At 24.8% G+C, this 20,150-nt stretch overlaps 1 long non-coding RNA gene across 2 annotated transcripts in view; it reads right to left on the reverse strand.

Moving 5' to 3' along the window:
- Nucleotides 1-20,150, reverse strand: part of LOC129612314 (uncharacterized) — a 98,172-nt gene that overhangs the window by 63,523 nt on the left and 14,499 nt on the right. For both annotated transcript variants that reach the window (XR_008697224.1, XR_008697223.1), the window contains exon 2: nucleotides 6,447-7,011. This is a non-coding gene — a long non-coding RNA (uncharacterized LOC129612314). The remainder of the gene's footprint in view (nucleotides 1-6,446; nucleotides 7,012-20,150) is intronic.

Consider the following 20,150-nt stretch of genomic DNA (forward strand, 5'->3'; position numbering starts at 1 on the left):
TGCAAGCAATTTTAAAGTGTAGTTTCTCTTTATTAATCTCACTATATACATACAAATATAATATGTGTGTATGAATATAATCGCCTAAACACATAGAATTAAAGTTAAGCTGTCATAAGACTTTATACATACATACAAATAATGGTTATTTAATAAAAAGTAAAATTGGTATTTAATTACTGCGCCAAAAGAAAATTCTAAAATAAAACATATATTAAGCTAGAGCAGCCAGGTCCTAAATAAAATAAGTATACCTATATAATTTAAGATTCAAATGTGGTAAGTTAAAAGTAATATAACAGTTATAAATACAGCCAAATTTTAATTAAGATTAAGTAAGAAAAATTATTAATTTGAAGGTGTAAGCAATGCAATATTAAGTGACAGTAAAAATCATGTTGACCGAGATTTTGAACTTAACAGCTTGCAATATCTAAACTTGTTAAAATTTATTACTATTTATTTTTATAAATGACAGTATTGACAGTGCGAAGTACAATACAAACATGATTAATTTATAACCCTAAAAAATTTCTCATAGGTTGTTTTTTAATATGATTTACAACACATTGTTCCAAGTATATGTGTGCTCTGAAAACACACATAAAAATTGTCGAATTAAAAAATAATAAATAAGATAAGAAGATTAAAAACACACAGAATTTCTACGTACTTAAGTACACATTGATTTTTTATGCTTTTTTTTTTGCATTACATGACATATTGTTACATTTAGCCCTAAAGTCAATCATATTTCACTCCAAAATTTTGTTTATTTTTATAAATAGCAATAAAATAACAAATAAATTTACTTGACTAACGTGTAACAGGCTAAACGTACATAAAGATTGTTGAATACAAGTACTTTTTTTTTGGAAATTTCTAGTAATTTCTAGAGATTTATTCTAGATTTGGCTGTTACTTTGGATTAAGATATTTTAAACACAATATTTGAACAGATTTTAAAATTGTTTTCGATATTTGAAATATGATTAAAGAACTTACTTTTAAATGAAATATTGAAATTATTAAAACACTATAGTTAAGGTCAACACTATAGTGGTGTACTATATAGCTTATTTGCAATTAAAAACCAATCCAAAAAATATGAGATTTCCACTTATGACTCGTCAAATTATTTCATTGTTTAATCATTACAGGATTTTAACTAAGTAGTTGAGTAGCCTGCCATAGATGGCATAGACAATAGATTTAGTACTTTAAAGTAAAAAATTTAAAACCTACAATATTTATCTTGTATTCCCGAGGCAGAATGCCTACAACTTGAAAGAACAACCATTTAAAATTGTCGTAAAAATTTTTTTCAATTTCCTATATGAATTCAATATATTTTTAATTTATTTCTTATATGGACAAAGAAGAGAAAAAAAGCAAGGGATAGATTAATTGCCTTAAAAGCAAAAATTTTAAAATTAAAAAAAAATTCCGGAAAATTGTTCATTCATTTCAATTAAATTTAAGAGTAAAAATTTTACAGATCATAAAAATATTAAGCATTTCTTATGCTTATTTAGGAAATAATAATCAAAGCAATTTTTAATGTAAACCTATTTCAAAAAAATTTTAGATTTCTATAAAAATTCGGCATAAGTTATTAATCCTTTCCGTTTAAAATTTACAATTAACTGGTAAGCATACAGTCAGTTAATTTTTCGGTTCTTCTTTTGAAATAGTTTATACTTTAAAATTTTTACTTTATCTTCTCACAGTTATTAAAATTCCTAATTCTATTAAAATAATAATCATTGGAAACCTAAAATTCAGGAAATTTTTAAAAAATTTTGGAAATACCCAAGAAGTTTTTAACTAAAATTCTCAAAGAAATTTTAAAAATAAAATAAAAAAAAAAGGAATTTCTTATTTTATTTCATCTTTACCGAAAAATTATATTTTAACGCCATTTGAATGATTACATTAGATAGGTAGGATTAAATAATTATCGAGAATTGTAAAACTTCTCTCTTCATAATAATTAACTAAAATCCCATAACAAAACATTAATTTTTGTAATTTTTTCCCAAAGGAAGGTAAATAAGAAGTTATAAAATTATTAAGAGTTACCTATGATCCTTTCCTTTTTTCTATTTCTCAAACCTAATATTTCAAACCGTAACCCCATTAAATTTTTGTGTATTTTTCTTCTTCATTCTCTTTTTACACTAGTTTTTTTAGTGTTTTCCAGTATTTCTTTTGATTATTTTTAAAATTATATACTAAGTTAATAAAAAAGGTTCTTCTATTCCATAACTCAGACTAATAAAAAATTAAAAAAAAAATTTTGGAATCTAAAATAAAAAAGAAGACAAGAATCTTAAATTTTATCTTAGAATTCTTCTTTTTGACTTAAAAATTTGATATAAAAAAAAAAAAAATTTAACCTGACATGACCCACCTTAACATTATGTAGAATGGAATTTTTTAATTTTTATCGCTTTTATTATTCACCTGGATTTTTCTTATATTCTTCTGTTTTTTTTGTAAAAATTCTTGAAAAAATAAACAACCAAATTACGTAAAATTTCTCGAGTGAGGCAGGAAGTCATCCTTTTTTTTTTTTACTAAAAATATGGGATAGATGGGAGAAGCTCGGCATATATAAGGAAAAATGCGAAAGCCATTGCACAACTAAATTTCTATCAAATATAAAATCCTTAAAAATCTTCAATATCTTAATCGCAAGGCAATGTCAAAAAAAAGTGTTTTGATTCGGACTAAAACATGTTTTTGTACGAATATCTATTTGAGGAGTATAAGTTTTCCATTATGGGTAAGAACCCTTGCGAATTTTTTGAAAAGTACAGTAATTTTTATTTAGCGACTATTTAACAAATCTATCCTCCTTAACCCTAAGTTTCGAAAACGACATTGAAAAAAATCAATAAATTACACATCATTTGGAAAAGATAACGTAGAGAACAGATTACGCAGTGTTTGGAAAAATGTCCCGAGAAAAGCTAAAACTGAAATACAAAATATCGTTCAAAAAAATTTGAAAAAATCTACAACGTCTGTTCATTGCCGCTTTCTTTTAATTTTCGACAAGTCGACATTAGAATAGAATTAAGAATTTTATATGTTATAACAGCCTAAGTTATAACACATAAAAGCTAAATTTTTGTAGCTGTAATTGCATATATAAGTATGTAGGTACTCATTTTCAATATTTCCTTATCACTTATATTCATTAGTTTTACTTCGATTCCAAGTTTAACTACCTTGCCTTTGAATATCGAGAATATTAAAATTCCTCAAAGATTCCTGGGAATTACCTGTGCTACAAATGTTAATAATGAAATCATAAAGAAAAAATTTATATAAGTATTTCATAATAATTATGACAACAACAAAATTATTACTTAGATAATATTAAAAATAGCTACAATACATTACGATAAATATAGGTTAGAACAATAAACAACAACATTACAAACAATGGCAACATTTTTAACAATAATACCAAAAAAATACCGAAAAATATCGAAAATACTTTTTATATAATCTAAAAATAGGAGAAATTTTTCTTTGCCCTTCGTTGTTAAAATTCTATTTAAGAGAATTGCATGTAAGAGGTGAGGAGAAGAGAAGGAATTTTATTAAAAAAATAGCTGAGAGAATAACACATACGCGTATACACAAATGATTTTGTTAAAATAAAAATACCTACACAGATATCTATGTATAAATATGCATGTATGTACGTATAGGTGTTAGTTGTTATACAGAAGAGTGAATCATAACAAAATGTTTTATAATTCCTGGTAATTTTTTGTTATCTTTTTGTTTTGTTATTTACTTGTTGTACTCATTATTTTAACAGGTAGAGGCGTATAGTCCCTTTACGTAGCACCTTAGCATATTATTCTTCCCTTGTTTTTTTTTTTTTACTTTGAACCTTATTAACAGGTAGGTAACATCTTGAATTGTAGAATTGTTTATAGAAAAAGAAAAATGAAGAAAAGAGTAAAAACAACACAAAAAATTTTTAATTTTAGTTCCTTTTCCTAACTTTTAATATTTATTAGAGTTACCATCACAAGTTTGTTCAATAGACGGATGTAACGCAATGTACTTAACTACATCTATATGTAAAGAGAAAATTGGATGATAGGAAAAAAAACACGGCATAACACAACAATTTTCGCATAAAAAAATTGATTGAAGCATGTAGTTGAAAACTGAATGAAATTTAACATTGAAATTTTAGTAGACAATTTATTAGAAAGATGGTAAAATATGGATCCTTCCTAAACAAAAATTTGAACTTACTCAACAGAACCCAACAGAAATAAAACTTAAAAAACAAATTTTTTATGTTTTTAGAACCGAGATATTATAAATCTTGTTGGAAGCGAGACCTCACAGAGACGATTTTCAAAAAAGTTTTCATACGACATTCACAGACCATATTTCGTTCTCCCTTATATTATGGGTATATATTCGGCCACCTTCAAATATGACTAGAAAACTAGCTAGCAACACGGTATTCCGGACATTAATATAATATTGTTGACAAATTAATTCACTGATAACACTTAAACTTTGAAACAGTAAAGAAGATAGTTGCATGCCAAATTAATGATAATGACAATACCGACAATGTTCGAAATTATTTCAAGTTTCGAAAATTCAAACAAGTTTTTTATTGTTACAACAAAATTCATAAATTTTAAAGTATCAACTTAAATATAAGTAGTATAAGTAGTATAAGTATAACACGTATGATAAAAAATATTATACAACTAAAACGTGAATCTGGTAACCTTTTTTCAGTCTAAATTTAAATTTTTTTAAAAAGAATAAGAATTTTATTATTCTATTTATAATATAAGTGTATACGCATATGTTTGTAGTCCTGTATACAATTTTCAATAAATATACTGTATATAGAACAAAGTATGTGTGAACCTATGTCAGTATTTAAGTGAGTTATAAGTATAGGTACACGTATACTTTTACACTGTGAATATTTCAAACAATTCAAGAGTTTATTACGCCAGATGATCTATCTTTCAGTTTAAGTTACATCTTGTCTTTTACTTATTAAAAATTTTTATATTTATATACGTGTTTGCTCTTCTAGAAAAGGAAAGAAAAAAAAAAATAAAAATTATCTTAAGTTGTTTGGTTCTTAAAGCAAAAAGGACACTTGATGAACAAATGAAAATGTTTAGAACTATCCTTTTATTTTTTTGTTTATAACTTGAAATCTTAGGACACTTAAAATGAAGACACATTTCTACATATTTTATTTTAATGACCTGCATTTCATATTTCTCCGTTTTTATATAGTGTAAACACACATGTAGTGAATATTCAGGAAAAACCCTCTATCAATTTGAGATAAGTACAAGAAAAAAGTTGTTAAACAGGTTTTTTTTTAATATTTTTAATGAAGGATATGTACATTATGAAAATATTTCACTAACGCGTGAAATATGCCTAATTATTATTCACATATTATAAGATGTGACAATTAGCCGTATTGAAATTACACGCCGTCTACTCATGATGATAAATTTAAGTTATAAGTATTTATTTTAAATTGACAATTAGCTACATTATAAGATGACGTCATCAGAATTCAAAAAATTTTTTAAGGTTTTATTTAAAAAATTAGCAAGTTCTCTGCCAACTGCAAAAATATTTACTTAATTCGTTTTGAAAAAATTTAAGAATTTCGGTATTTTCGGAAGTTCAAATTTAATATTTTGCAAAAATATACCTTGCAGTTCCTTGAATCAATAATTTGTAAATATTCTAACCATAAAAACTCATGTTCCAAAAATTCATATTCGGCTAGATTTCGATCTTAATATAAAATTATTATTCTATAAAATGGCACTAATTATCAGAAATGAAAAATATATAAATTGTTCGATATGATTGGGTACATAGAAGGCTTCAAGAATCGATTACAAGAAACTGTAGTTCCAGCGGTTTTTGGCAATGAGCAAATGGTGTCCACAAAATTGACTTTGGAATTTTTTATATAATTTTTAATTTTAATAGCTACAGTTATGTTATTAAAGCTTTCAATGTCAATAATTAAAGCTAGAGTCAAATTTTCGTCCTTAAAATAACCTTCAGTGTAATAATAATTTTACCGTTATATCAACTTTAATTTGCACCATAACAGTAGCACTACCTTATGGTAAAAAATATACACTCAATAACATTATACAGACTCCACTTTAAATTTTGGAATCAAAATTTTAAATTGTTTTTACAAGTAATTCTAATAATATTCTAATTTAAGATGATTTGTGTAAAGAAGGGATGCCCATAATTTGGAATTTTTCAACTCAACAGTAAATATTAAGCAAATTCAACATTTCAAGTCAAAAATTATTCCAAAATATTTAAATTATGAAGCAAATTTATTTATTTTAAACAAAATTTAAAAATAAGCAAAAATAAGCACTTACCTCGTATTGCATTTATATTTAAAAATTAAAATTGTACCAAATATCCTTTTGTAATCCTTGATGTGGTTTGTGTATAATTTTCTTAAAATTTTTTTTTTATTCACTTTTCATGCACTTTTATTGGTTTTATTTTAGAAAATTTTAATACCATATTATAAGGAAATTTTTATAAATTTTCATTTATTTAAAAATTTAATTTTTGCAAAATTTACTCTTAATTTTTTTTTATTTTTTTTTTTTTTGCACACTACATACAAACAAATTTGATTTTTTCTACTTTTTTTTTTTTAGTGGTGGAACTTTTTTTTTATTTTCAAATTTTATATAACTTTTTTAATTTTCATTTTAGAATTAAAAAATTTTAAATTAAAATTTTATTTTTACTTTAAATTTTAATTTTTTTTTTTAATTACTTTTCTATTAGATTTTTTTTTGATGGAAAATAAAAAAAAACACAAAAAACAAATAAACAAAAACACTCACTTTTATTTTTCTTCCTTGTGATTATTTAATTTTTTTTTTGTTTTTGTATCGCAGATTCTTGCAGTTGCTGTCGTAATAAAAGCTGAAATTAAAGAAAAATTTTGATTTGAGAAAGATTTTAAAAAGAAAAATTTTCGTAAAACTAAAGATAGTTTTTAAAATTAAAGTGATCGAATGTACAAAACAGGAACATGAAGATTTTGGATTAAAACTCAACATTCTCTTTATCGGAAATACTCCGCAATTGTTCGAAAAGATCATCATCTCAAAATTGTGGTGAGTATTTATAAGAGTACGTGAAATAGACAAATGATTTTTAGTGAGAACTATTATACTCATGCAACAATACTCTTTTTATAGTCCCGCAGAAAAAGGGAGAAAGAAAGTAAGTAAGTACACTAAATCTTAATTCCTCTTAAAAAATATATGTCAATACCCCGTAGTTTTAAAACAATTCAAAAAAAATAAAAACTAATAGAATTATAGTTTTCTATTTTACTCTCTTGAGAAAATTTATAAATTCCTCACTATATTTTTACTTTAAAATGCATTATATGCATTCACACACCGTGTATAATTTATAATTTTTAGAATATCACAGTAGGAAATCGAAAAATGTTTGCTTGCCAAATGTTAATTATATTTTATAATAAATTTTTCTCATCAAAATTACTTAATTTTTTGATTTTTTTATATCGCTTACATTTTAACTAAATATTTCATACCTTGAGATTAAAACTGCAACATCTCAAATTTGTATTTTCGAATAAATTCAGTTCAAATTTACGATATTTTTATATGGACAATTAAAGACCGAAACATTTTACAAATAAAACAGAATATTGCAGGGCTGTATTCAATAAAACAAAAAGAATGTATTTTATTTTAATAAAATTTAAAACTGCAATATTTTTAAATTATTACGGGTTTAAATATTAATTCATAAAATTGGTGTAAATCCAAATGATGTTGCTACTGAATTAACAAAACCGTGTACTATTTCAATATGTCACAGTGTTAAATTAAAATATTTTTTGAATTTGGGTGATTACTCGTATCACAAAATATCGCAGTATTGAATTTAATAGAAAACACACTCCGATAATTTTTAATCGTCATTAAAATAGCGGTGATTTTTTGTCGTTACGTGATTTGGAGTAAAATATATAGAGAAATAATTTGAGCTTTCAGCTACTTTACGATGTTACGGTATTATTCTCAAGGTATTCCTATTGCTCTTAAGTCGTTGTGGATAAAGTGCAAAACTAGCTTTTCCTAGTTCGAAACATGCCTTTTTTTTTACTTTGTCCATTCATTAAGTGAGTATACTGTAAAAATGGAATTGAAAATTTCTACGGCGAATCTAGTATATTACGCCAAATTTGCAACAGAATTTTCACTTTAGTGAAAACAATTTTTTAGTTGACTTGAAAGGAGTTTTGTTGACTTGGAAGGAGTTCGGCGTCATAATATTCAACTGGCTTATATAAAAATTTTAAATTTTAGTCAACATTTCTCTTAAAATAATCTAGTACTTTAAAAAAAAAAATGTATGCAAATCATAAAAAAGGATCTAGATGTAAGGATCAAGAAAAATCTTAATTCATTATTTTTTATTTTTAAATGAAAATTGCATGCAATTTCTCTTTTTTTTTGTTTGTGTTTTTAGATTTCACAAATTAAAAAAGCATAACTCAAAATGAATATCGTAAAAGAGAAAAATTGTTGATTTATTTCAGAAATGCAAATGACATTTTAAGGTCAAGAATTATAGTAAAGTACAATATTACAGTTATAGTAGTATAACTATTATTTTTAAAATTAGAATTGAAATTAAAGTAAAAGCAAAATTTAGAAAAAAAAATACTAATTTATTCTAATGGAATTTTATTCAGGCGAACTTATTTTCAAAATAAACAGGGAGCAAGAAAATTATTACGAAATTATCAAGAAACCGAATGCATTTTACAAACGAAATGATTTTTACAGTTGTTTTTAAAGTAGATCCTTGAAAATATTTTTTGTTTTCTTTATTTATTATATAATAACTAATTTATGCATTAAATTTTAAGTCTGCTTTTGATATTGTAAGACGTCTAGAGGATCATTCACTGAAAGAATTTATTTTAAAATAAAATTGCGTATTGTTTCTATGCAAATTAGTTTTCCGGAATATTTTTGAAAATTCTATTAAATGTACTCGCAATTTTAAAATAACCATATTATATAAGAAAATTTTCAAATTGTTAAATGGAAATTCTTAACAATGCACTTATTTTTCACTGCACATTTAAATATAAAAAGAAAAAATAATGGAAAAATAAATCTCCTTTCTTATAAAATTATGAACTAAAATTAAATAGCAATTGGCAAGACTCATATTTCTTTATACAATTGAGAGTTTTCTTTATATTTTAGCATAGTTTTCCAGCTACACTGGAAGAAATGGAGTAGTTTTAAATGATTTTTTAAAATTTTAATTTAAAACGTAATGGTGTTGTCATAATATCAAAATACGTGAAGTTGACATAAAAATGTAGACTACCTGTAGGGATCATTGTGGTGCATAATAATCATTATGCATGTAATAAATGTTTTCTAGTTCAGTTTAGCAATAATTATCAAAAAGAGCCTTCACCACAATTTTCATAATCAATAATTAGACGTTTTAAGTTAAAAGAACGCAATACAGAAAAAGATACAGAGAGAAGTAGAATGTTTTAATTCCAGATATGAGCAATAATGTTGAGCAAAAGTTGACAAGAGCGAATAATTGCATAACATCGCTCAAATACATTGACATTTTCCATAGTTAAAATAAGTGCGTTTGTTCCATTATACCATCCCTCCAATTTAATACAATTTACAGTGCAAATACGGGAATTTGCTCCATTATAAAGCAATAAGCAGGAACCCGTAAAGAATGCAATTAATATGAGAGATAAATGTCAAATTTGAAGTTTTTTGCATCAATTTTGTTGCTTATGTTTATGGTTTACTTGCTGATATTTTGCGATTAGTAATAAAAAACCATATGATATTAAAACCTGCCACCTAGAACTTGCAAAAGAAATACTTTTTTGTGTTTTATAGCGGCGTAAGTATTATACACTCTCTCAATTTTTTGAAAATTACTTAAAGTCACACAGGGTTCAATAAATTCTTTTAAAATTATTAGCTAGTCTTTAATATTTATAACTTTCATCATGAAACTTTTATTATTCTATGTGAATTATTTAATTAAAGCCTATATAAAAAAAAAATTTATTTACTTTATTCATAAATTCAACTATTCAGGAAGTAATTTTAGAATATACAAATAAAATTTTTAATTTATAATACTGACATGCTCTCTCTGAATAAGTTCTTATTCTTACACAATCAAAATATAAATGAATATTTATAAAGTGAAAATCAAAGTGTAAAGCTAAACAATGATCTGTAAAAAAATCTCAATTCAATTATAATTCAATCTCATAGTTTTGATTTCCTTCTCTTCTTTTTTTTCACAAATTTAATTTCTTATTAATTTTTCTCATAAACTTGAAGACTACTTAATTATCGCAAATAAATTATACTTTAAATGAGATTTAACTGGAAAAAATCAGCTATATATACATAATTATATGCTATATATGTAAAAACTTACTAATTATTATTGTTCTTCCTCTATATTTCCTTGAATACAACTAGTTAAAGTTACAGTAAAATTAAATTAATTGAGATTTGGAAATAACTTTAAAATTTTAAGCAGTTTTATGATCGTGCGTCTATATGTTATTGAGATAAGCGCTTAGAAACATATAGTATAATGCAATTTTAATCTGAATGTGGTATATTGTTTCAGTCGTCACTTAACACATTGTTGGCAATTTTACTGATCTCATGTCACCGGCTATTATTTCGTAATTGGATGTGGAAATGAAACAATAAAAATAAACTTTAATAAATTTTATTTATTATTCAATTTTTTAATATTTTGATGGTCTAATATCAGAGTCGTTCAATTCCACAGCTACCACAATTTGATTCATAATCACTCGGACAATCAGACAAAGCATCCGCTTTTGATTGCAATTCATTGAAAGATTCTTCATTACGTTCCGTCATCGTTTTTTTTTAAATTATTTAATATTTTTTACAACAAAATTTTTGACGGGTCTTATAAGTGAGAGAAACAGTTTGTGTTATACTGATCAACAATTGCACTGTATCGGTTACCAACGGAGAAAACAACAGCGATGTGAAAAAAAAAACGCACAACGAGTTTACTCGTAGCCGGTCAGCCATAAGAACATGAGTTAACTTTTGACCGGTCAACAAAGTTTTAAGAATATGTTATTTGAGTTGTCATTTAATTTTAGACTATTTCACGAGGAATGTCATGAGAATACTTCGTTAACAGTAATTTATCAAATATAGTGTTAACGTTTATTACAAACGGTAATGCTAATACTAATTAAATTTACAAACAGTTTAAAGAAATGAAATATTTATTATTTTATTATAATTATGTCAGAATAAAATCTATGAAACCCTCTAGTGGAGAGTAATATGAGCAAAAACCAATTTATTAGTATAGTAACGTATTCCCTGTATGTGGAATTTATTCTCAACTATATAGGATTTTTACCAAACAAATCGTGGAGTTTTGTACACATATCCCTAAAAAGGAAGTACAATATGTCGCTATTTCAATATATTTTACGCGTAAAACAGAATTTGCTAAGGTCAATGCCATTTCTATGTGTATGAGTAATTTTTATTTAATTACTTGCATTACGCCTACAAATTTTCGTATAATTTTATAAACTCAAGCCTTAACTTTTTGATTAGGCTAATTTTTGATATAATCGGTTAAATATGACTAAATAACTCCCATGTTGTATTGGAAGGGATTCTACTGTAGTGCATGTGACAGTGCTTTTGTTACAATAACGTTTTCCTATTAAATAAAATTTCTTTATTTGTTCTTTTGTTTTTCTCTTGTTTTTGTTGTATTTCATTTGATCGTTTTTTTTTCTCGTTCTTATTTTTTACCATTTTTTACCGTATACACTTACAAACTCACATATTAAATTTTTTTTCACTTTCAATGTTAACGAAATCGTGTTAAAATGCAACATTAAAATTTTTTTTTTCATATTATTGTAAATGTATAACAATAGGACATTAAAGTATAACGAATTTTTCCCTTTGTTGCGTTTTTGCTTTTCTTTTTGTTTTTCATAAAGAAGAAGACATTGAAAAAATTTTCTTTCGAATTACTCTCTATCTATCTCTCTCTCTCTTTCACTTGCCGTTTTTTATTCCCAGTTTCACTAAATTTATTTTATTAAGTTTTCGCGGTGCCATCATACACCCAACGGTATACATACATATTATGTATATATAATGAATAAGAGTGTACACTCACTTACACCATCACATTAATGTATTTTAAAAAAAATGGTAGAGAAAGAATAAAAGTATTCAAAAAGACAAAAAGAAAATAATAAAAAAGACGCGATTTAACGCGAGTTAATTAAAATTGAATCACGATATTTACGTCAATTTACGTGAAAAAAAAACGAAAAGAAACTGCTAATGTTAAAGCATGCTTTTCTTGTTTATTTGCTGTATTGTTGTTGTTATTATTGTTTTTGGAAAGTTTTCACTTTAGATGCGGTAATTATACATGTAGAGAGTGTGTTTCGTTTTTGTTTTTTGTTTTTTTTTTTGTCATTATACTCTCTTTCTTTCTCTCTCATAAAATGTGAGTGTAAAATGTAACGTTTTTTTTACAGTAAATAACAATGGTGAATATATTTAAAATACCAAGATGGAAAATTTTGAGAAAGTATTCGAACATTTTACTTGTGAGTTTTAAAAATTATAATTTTGAAGTTTCAGGCTCATGTCAAACTTGTACTTTTACTCATTTAACTCTAAAAAAAATTAGGAAATTAAATTGTTCATGTATCTGATAACAGTCAACTTGGTTTATAACAGGTCACTCCCAAAATGCATATGATTTAACACATTTATGGCAACAACGTTTTCCGAAAAACTATATGATTTCCGAATGGTATAGCATTCCTTAGATTAGATTAGATTTTCAAGGGAACCGAATAGGGCAGGAATAACCCACCGCAGCCATTTCTGACTTATTGTACCCTCCTCACACTTCCACCTATAATATCCCCGTCCCAACTATAAAGCCGGAAATATCCTCAAGATATCCTATAGCATTCCTTAAACAGTAAAGTTAAATATTTCAAATCGTTCTGTTCATTCATCAGTTTTCAGTGTTTGAGAATGAAAAAAAATTTCGTGCGTATATATTCTAAAAATTTTCTAGATTTCTCGAAACATGACTTTTTAGTTTGAAAAGTTTTTCTATTCTACTTATTAGATATTTACTATCCACTTATTACTTAATAATTTTAATTATTGATAGCTATAACTATTAAATATGATTATGAAACTGGGCTAAGTCAATTTGACCGATCCGGTATATCACGAGATAAATCATAGAGCTCCGTAACACATTACTAGTGTATCGGTTGAATTCAACTCAATGCTTCTCAGTTACACAGAAAATGTACTATAGTTTTATATTCTCCGTAATAAAATTTGAACAAACGCCCTGCCACCATTTCTAATTTTATATTTTTATAGTTCAACCAGTAGTGATACGTGAGAAAGCATAAGCATTGCTTCCGCTGAAACCTAAGATTTACATATATCAACTTAAATTGCTACTTTTGATTAATTTCGGATTTCATAACAAGGTATTTTATTACGTTTGATTAAACCAGTGCAAAAACAATTTCGAAAATAAAATTTCTATCATTCCTTAAGTTCTCCGTTTGAAATTAGAAAGAGTCTTCTTTCCCATTTTTTTTAAATTTTTTTTCTTTTCTTGTTAGGAAAATCTTTGAGGAACACAAATGGTACACATTAATTACAAATTCTTAAAAATATTTTAAGAATTTCGTTTGAGAATTTTTTTTTTTTTGGATGTGTTGTGTATAATTCAAAAACGAGGAAAACCATAAGAGAATATTAAAATTCTCTCAATATTTTAAACGCGATTCTCTAAGACTAATTAATCTTTTTCAAAGATAATAAAAAATAAAGAAAGTTTTTTTTCTCTTTTTTCATAATTAATTATTTTGTAACTACAAAGTACTTAAATAAAAATTAAAAAGTTTTTAGTTGAAAAGTAAAATTTTAAATATTTTTTTAATTTATAGTAGAATAGTTGATTACAATTGGCCCAATTCAAGATGCTCACTCGAAAAGTGATAAACGATAAGAGAATTTCTTTTTACAATTAAAATAATTTTCTTTTTTTTAAGAGAAATCGCACCTGTCATATTTTATTGCTGTACTCGAATACCTATAGTATACCATTTGTATTTGAATAAGTTATGGGGGAATATTGTGAATAATTAAAGTATCAGGTATGTTAATTGAATTGAGTATTTATTTCTTTAATTCACAACATTAAAATTCAAAAATAAAAATTAATAAATTTTAAATTTTTTAATGAAAAATAATTTCTTGGAAAGTTTAATCAAAATATAGATATCCTGCCCCATGATAATATGGGTATAAAAATAAGTCTACGTAATCGGCAGCCCATAGCTTCAAAAGTAGAGAGCTTTATTTTAACTTAAAACTTTAAATTATAAAACTTTAGGTCTAAATTATAAAAGCAATGTTCTACTGAAATAATCATATTATTGCTATATTATAATTTTGCATAGTTTTTGGAGGAATTTGGAATAACGTAAATGTATATTTAAAAACAAGTTGTATTACCATAATGGCATAAATGAAGCATAGAAAAATGTACTGGTCAAAAGTCATTCTGAGCTGTCCGTCAAAAATAAGCTTCTTCTCTATAAACAGGTCCTAAAACCAGTATGGACTTATTGTATCCAGCTATGGGGGCTGTGCCCTTGAAAGAAATAAAAAGATAATACAACGTATTCAAAACAAAGTACTTCGTGGAATAACTCCATGGTATATTCGCAATGTCAATCTACATAAGGATTTGGATGTAGAAATAGTAGACAAAGTCATTAAAACACATGCGCAAAGTCACAAAAAAAAAGACTTCAACAATACATCAATGTCGAGGCTATTAAACTCCTGGACAACGATAATACAACACGTAGATTAAAACGAGTAAAACAGTTTGATTTATTGTAGATTTTATATCAAAACATGGACCAAAAAGGCCCATAAACAACCTACATAATCTTTCAGTTTCTTATAATAGAGGGAATAAAATTATATAGTATTTTGCATTTGCAGAATTGAAAAACTTGCATCTTTTCTAATATGGAAGGCTTAAAATAACTTGAATGGAAGAAATTTGGATGTTTATATTGTCGAAATTTTAAATACAAAATTTCAGATTTCTGAGTAGGTATAGGAGTTTACTAAACGAACATGGAGAGAAAAGTGACAGAAGGATATGTGAAAAGGAACATGAAATTAAGATTTAATTCAAAATTTGAGAAAGAGTATGCTAAAAACAGATTTTAATTATTAACGAAAATTTTTAAAATTAATATTTAGTTGGCATAGCATCTGGCTACAATTAATATTTAAGCATAATGCAAATTATTATTGAACTAAACCGAATATAATGCCAGTAACTTAAAGTTAATAGATTTTTTATTATATCAATTAAATAATTAAGTAATTGAATTTAAGATTTTAATAATGAAAAACCTTCATAAAAAATTAATTTCTATTTAACTATAAAAATGCTTTATAATACAAAAGAAAAAAATTAGAAGAAAAAAACAAAATTTTAAAATTTATTGTATACTTATTGTAAAATTTAACCGTGTAAATCTATAAATACAAAACCGGAAATTTAAATGAATTGATTGAAAATAAAGCGATTATAAAATTTAATAATCATTTTCGCTTCATCAGTAACAAAAAATATTTATTATTTCCGCTCAATGTGAATATAGAAGTATTGAAAATATTGTAATATTATGCGAAGACATTTATTATAATTTATAAAAATTTTATAATCGAAATAAAATCAATCAAAAATTAATTTCGGAATTTTTTTGTTTTGTTATTATGGGTTTGTCATTTTTGATTTGATCGTACTGAATGCCCATGTAGCTTGCCTCAGTCATTCTATTTTAGCTAGCCTGTTAACATAATTTTTCCATTTAATTTCCCGAATAATAAATATAGCACAGTAGTTTCTTATTAATAGATATGACACAATAGTTAATTTTTGAGTTTGGCATTATTTGAAAAGACGCAACAAAAGGCGTTCGGCATTCAATTCATAATTTGGTAAAGCATTTTACGTACTTATTGTAAAAATAATTTTTGTTCAGCAATTTAATTTTAATTCAATTAAATCTAACTAATCTTTGGCTTACATTTTCGAAGAAGATAATTGAAGCGATGTGTTGTAAGAAAAGGCAGTAAGAAAAGAGGAGAAAGAGAACATATTAGAAAGTTATTAAGAACATTTTTAGACATTTTCATAAAGTGTTCCGTAATATGGCTCTACCATTGTAGATCTTCGTCAGCAAAAAAATTTACGTTCCACAATAGGGCTCACAATACGCAACCGGTTTAAGAGATAGTGACTCTTAGAGAAAAAAATTTTTTTTTTTTAGATATCTTTGTGGAAAGTAAGTTATAGCTTTGTCTGATCCGAATTTATAACGTTAATTTTAGATATGCCTTAGAATGGTGTTGAAATATACTATTTAACAAGTATACCGTCGGTTAAAAAGCAGAAAGCACTATAAGTGCATTTTTTGAGAATTCGGATTTCATAGATGAATTAAATCAGAATAATATAATCTTTGTTTTCAAAAAATCATGCAAATCCAGAATATAGTTTTTAAATCCAGAAATTAATGAGACCAAACGAATTGCACTAATTTATTAGTTTTACAATTTTACGATTTTTTCAAATTGAATTTACTCAAAACACAGTTTCCTGACTTAATGCTTTCTGCTTCATAACCGACGATACAATAAATTTCATAGCACTTTCAGTTTATATTCTTTAATGGTTTGAAACATTAATTTTTAAAAAATGTTTCATTCTTTCTTTAAAATAATTGTATTTTTTTTCGCGGGTGACGTAGTACTGCGACTATGCGAAATTTTCTAAAATTCAAAAAGCCTTTGCTAAAATTCTTTTGCCTTATATTTAATGGAAGCTTTCAATTACATATACTTAATCTGTAATATAATTGTCTCATAATGCATTAAGGTAAGTGTCCCTATTACTGACATACTTCGCAACAAATTCAACTTTGGCGTGAGATATTTTATATGTGGGATACAATAAATGATCGTGTTTCCGATTTTTTGAATAATTTGGATAATTGAGAATAATGTTTTTTATAAAATTATTTAATCAAAATATTTTTTAATTCATAATTTTTCGATTAAAAATGAAAAGCAAAAATGTTCCTAATATTGACATAACCGCAAATGTTTGTGTCTATTACTGACAGTTTGTGTTCCTAATACTGACAATGTAATTTCATATGCTGTAATCTATATTCTATATATGAATAATGGTTAAAATGGTTAAAATGATAATATTAAATAAAAATGGAATAATAATTTAGATTTCTACGGACATTTCATCTTATTTCAAAAAAAATTAAAAATGAATAAAAATATAATTCAAACAAAAATAAAAAACATATTTTTTATTGAATTAAAGGTAAAAATATGTGAAATTCAGCTGATTTGAATTTATTATTACTGTAGAATGTACTTTTGCTAGTAGTCTTAATATGTAACAATGAATAAATAAAAATTTTTAAAAGATATTTATGAAAATCTAATTCGAAATTACATAATGTTTTATAAAGTATTATAAGTTTTGCTACAAATGTATTCTTATAAATAATACCTAAAATATGATGTACCATATCACACGAAATTATAAGAAATCAGATCAATATATTCTAAAGCTGCTAATAAGCCTATTCTAAAGCTGCTTTTTGCTTTAACAAAGACTATTTATGTATTAAGTACGTAACGAAAGCAACCCATTCTCAATTTTTAGAACAACATTTTGGGTTATTAAAAAGGACTACTTTTCTTATTTAAAGAGAACCATTTCCATTGTGATATTTGTTATGACGTTAACGTTTACAGTAATTTTAAAGCATTTTTTTAGAAACCGAATTGTACTGTTTTATTGACAGTATTGAATACAATATTGATACACAATTTATTACACGAATATCACTATTAAAAAGGTAAAAAGGTCATAGTCAGATATAGGTTTTCACAAATGTAATCGATTTTCATTTGACTGAAATAGTTTAAACAATTTTAAAGTATAAAGAAATTATTTTAATTAATTAAAATGAATATCAAAATTAAAACTTTATACTGACATAATTTTGTACATAATATTGACCCTCTTTAGATCGTATTACTGACACCAGTTTTTAAAGGTAAAATACTCCGAACCTGTAGTAAATTCTTAGTGTCAGAATTCGGACATTAGAAAGAAAATTCAAATTCGATTTTAATTAAATAAATACGAAAATAAAAATTTAAACATTTTAAAAATGACGTAGTTTATAAAAATACGGATTTTTGACGTATTACTGACACATATGTCAGTAATAGAAGCATGGTCGAATTTTAGATGTTTCTAATACTGACAGAAATTATTTGTTAAAATTCTTATTTATTTAATGTTTTTACTCCGAATTACTTATAAAATAAGATAAAAAATAATCAAAATATTTAATTTAATATAAATACATATATTTTTAACCCTCAAATAAGTCAAAAAACAATAAAAACAAAATCGGAAAAATTAAGCAAAAAGTATAAGAAATTCTCCAATTCAACCCACCATTGCTATGTCTATGGAAACAAAACTGATTTATGTTCAATATTTTGGAGTTATTTCAAAACTAAATAAAAGGAAGTATTGCGATAATTTGAATTAATCTAGAAATAAAAATATATATATATGTTGTATAGAGAAAATCTCTTAATAATTATAAAAAACCTCATATATGTCAGTATTACCGCCACTGTCAGTATTAGCTACACTTACCTTATATGTTATACATAAAGATTGTCATATTTTACTAAGTGTGGTACTATATTACGAATAGCTTCTTGTTTAGAATCCAAACTTAAGTATATAAATTAAGGGTAAAATTCTGATTTTCTTTTAAAATATTTTGCATTAGCAACTAAACGAATTTTTTAATCCAAAATATTTAGGTGTTTATACTTAGCTCTCATGTTTTTTGTACATTCAATCACAATTTAGTTTTCAGAATTTTAAATGTGTAATACAAATATAAGTATATGTAGTTAAGTAATTCAACGTATTAAGTAGATATTTTGTGTATGTGAAACATTAAACTGTTATTATTTTCATATTATGCAAGTGCAACTTAATTTATAATTTTACAAATTATTTGGTTTGGTTTGGTTGATTTGGTTAAAGATTAAAATGGCTATAATCACTTTATTTATTTTTTTAATTTAATTTTAGGCTTTTATTAAAATAAGTATCAAATTATTTTGTCAACTTAATTATTAAAAAAAAATATAATATGAATTTAATTAATATTTTAATTAATAAAACAATTCGAATATTTTAACCACATAAATTTTTAAAATCACATTTTTTTTTTTATTATTTCTTAATTGTGTTCATTTAGTTTGTAATTATTATTTTAATTATTATTTTAATTTATAAATATCTAAGTGGCAATTTTATATAACAATTTTTAATAATTATTCAACAATGTTTTTTTTTAATATAATTAATACTAGTATTAATTAATGACTACAAATGATTATTTTATTAATTTGGTAGTCTTGCAAAAATATAAAAGGGCGTAGATTAAATGTAATTTTTTAATATGTTGAAAAATATTATATGAAATTAATTATTAAATTATTATTAAATTAGAATTTAATAAAATTCATTTATCACCTTATTTTGTACAATTACTAGTAACTAATAAGTTTTCAATATTTGACCATTGGTGCAGTGGTTATGGCACCGGTCCTTTAACCGAAGGGTCTCGGGTTCAAACCCCGGTCAGGTCACTATAAAAATTATATTCAATATTATTATAACTTAATATACAATACTAATAAAAATATTATACAAGTAATTTTCAAATATTCATAATATTCGATATTAAAAAAAAACTAAGAAAAATAAACAGT

Source organism: Condylostylus longicornis, unplaced genomic scaffold (genome assembly GCF_029603195.1).
Source record: "Condylostylus longicornis isolate FDR11 unplaced genomic scaffold, ASM2960319v2 ptg000001l, whole genome shotgun sequence".
Classification (NCBI taxonomy): domain Eukaryota; kingdom Metazoa; phylum Arthropoda; class Insecta; order Diptera; family Dolichopodidae; genus Condylostylus; species Condylostylus longicornis.